This window comes from Heterocephalus glaber, unplaced genomic scaffold, assembly GCF_053883595.1.
Source record: "Heterocephalus glaber isolate CG9 unplaced genomic scaffold, H.glaber_assembly_v1.0 deba00001538, whole genome shotgun sequence".
Classification (NCBI taxonomy): domain Eukaryota; kingdom Metazoa; phylum Chordata; class Mammalia; order Rodentia; family Bathyergidae; genus Heterocephalus; species Heterocephalus glaber.
In genome coordinates this window covers 34,666,028-34,668,114 of record NW_028258333.1, presented here as the reverse complement: position 1 = coordinate 34,668,114, position 2,087 = coordinate 34,666,028, and the positions used below count along the sequence as shown (strand labels likewise).

The 2,087-nt window shown below is 46.0% G+C and overlaps 1 pseudogene; it reads right to left on the bottom strand.

Moving 5' to 3' along the window:
* Positions 1 to 229: 229 nt before the first annotated feature.
* On the bottom strand, positions 230 to 1,753 carry LOC101700769 (citrate synthase, mitochondrial pseudogene; annotated as a pseudogene).
* Positions 1,754 to 2,087: the final 334 nt, after the last annotated feature.

Genomic DNA, 2,087 nt, shown 5'->3' with positions numbered 1-2,087 from the left:
GCAAAAGCTCCAGAATGACTGCAAATTGTCTGTAACCTGCTTTAACCCAGAGAAAGAGGGGACAGATTCTTACAGCAGAGATGTTGGGGGCCAAACCTAACCCATGTCGCATGCATTAGCCCTGGTCATCCCACGGCTGATGGGCAACTCATCCCAGGCAGGGGAAGGGAGCTGGTTAGGAAGAAGGGACCACTTTTGATCTGTTAAAGTCTTAATTTATATTTTAAATTCAAACTTATTTTCAGTGCCTCAGATACAATCTAATCTTAAGTCTTTAAAGGTCCCCTGAAACAAAAGTATACTATTTTTTGTCATTATTAAGCTTCCTTATCTTCTGGTAGTCAATTTCCCCCCAGTCTCCAAGTTTTACCCTGACTTACAGTCCACAGACTTCATCAGACCATCTGTGCTCATGGATTTAGGCCTTTCTAGAGGGAAGCCTAAGGCTCGGCTCCAGATGAGCTGTGCTAACACACCCAGTGCCTGTGACACTCCAAACAGGACTTGTAATAATTCATTTCTGTCATGCCGTAGACCTGGAGCACCACCCCACTGTGAGCATCATGTTGGCCCAAGGATTTTTGGCCTTGCCCTGCTGTAGGAGAATATTGGGCACAATCTTATATAGCTGAGCAACCAGCTTAAACATGAGATCATTGGGCAGTTGTTTCAGAGCAATCTCTCTCTGACAGGAACATTGTGGATCAGTCTTCCTTAGTACTCCATGGCCATATCCTGGGACAACCCATCCTGAGTTGAGTGTGTTCCAGATGTAATCTCGTAATTTCTCATCTGACACATCTTTGCCAACTTCCTTTTGTAGTTGTGTTAGCCAGACAAGTACTTCCCGATTTGCCAGTCCACGTAGAGGCCCTGCCAGCCCATTCATGGCTGCTGCAAATGACAGGTCTGAAAGGGCACTGCCCACCAAGTGACTGGTATGGGCACTTACATTGCCATCCTCACGGTCATTGTGGATAGTGAAGTATAAGCGCATGAGTTCCATGAACTGAACATCAGGCAGTATAGCCTAACATGTTGGTGAAATTGTGGGACCAGTCCAGCTTAGAGTCAATGGCCCCAATACTACTGCCTTTGCGGTAGAGATTCTGGTACATCTTTCCTGCAATACAAGATAGCTTTGCAATCAGATCCATACAGTCTTCATAAATCAACTCCCAGTACTTGGTTCAGTTGATGCCCTCTGCATATGCCTGGGCAAAGTTACTTTCACTGTTGAGGGCTGTATTAGCTGCACTTAGCTGAGACATAGGGTGTAGATTGGTAATAAAGTTGTACAGCATGGTGCCTACATGAGAAGTCAGAGCTACTCTCTTTGCCCACTCTTTTGAGAGCCAAGATACCTATTCTTCTGTTGAGATCTGTCCAGTTACCAGCAGCCAGAATTAACCTTCAACCAGGGGTTCTTGCCCACCCTTAGCCTTGGGCAGCAGTTTCTGGCATTCAGGAATACTATGGCCTTAGAAGTGGATGCCCTCATCAGGATCAAGAACTGAGGTTTCATATACCAGTCCCTTCATGCTCCTCATGCCACCATACATCATGTCCACAGTGATTTGGCCCACCACAGTCTTGCCATGTTGCTGTCTGATTCTGGCCTATTCCTTAGGTATCAGGCTGGCCAAGTGTTTTTCAAATTCGTAGAAGAAGCGCTGGCATGCCGGGCAGCAAAAGCAAGACAGAATGAATTCTTGGCTCCCAAAAACTGGGTAGCCGCAGAGAGTAGAGCCATGGTGGGCAAACCCCAGGTCTGGTGGGAAGGGAAAGATGGGGAGAGAGCTGCAGCAGGGACCGAAGCCACCGCTGCTGCACCACAGGCCGAGACAACCGGTGGACAAGGTTGAAACCAGCTGTGATATTTTAAAATAATTTTTAAATAATCTCATTCAGTCACAGCTGATCCCACAGTGTTTTGTACACCTACAAGGTACAAGGGTGTTAGTACTGTGTTAGATTCTATGACTTAATGTCATATAGAAACGTGTTTGAAATTCTGGGTTAAAATGTGTACTTCTGATGGCTGTAGTCCCAGCTAGATCTTCAAAAATCAACTACTGCATCATCTA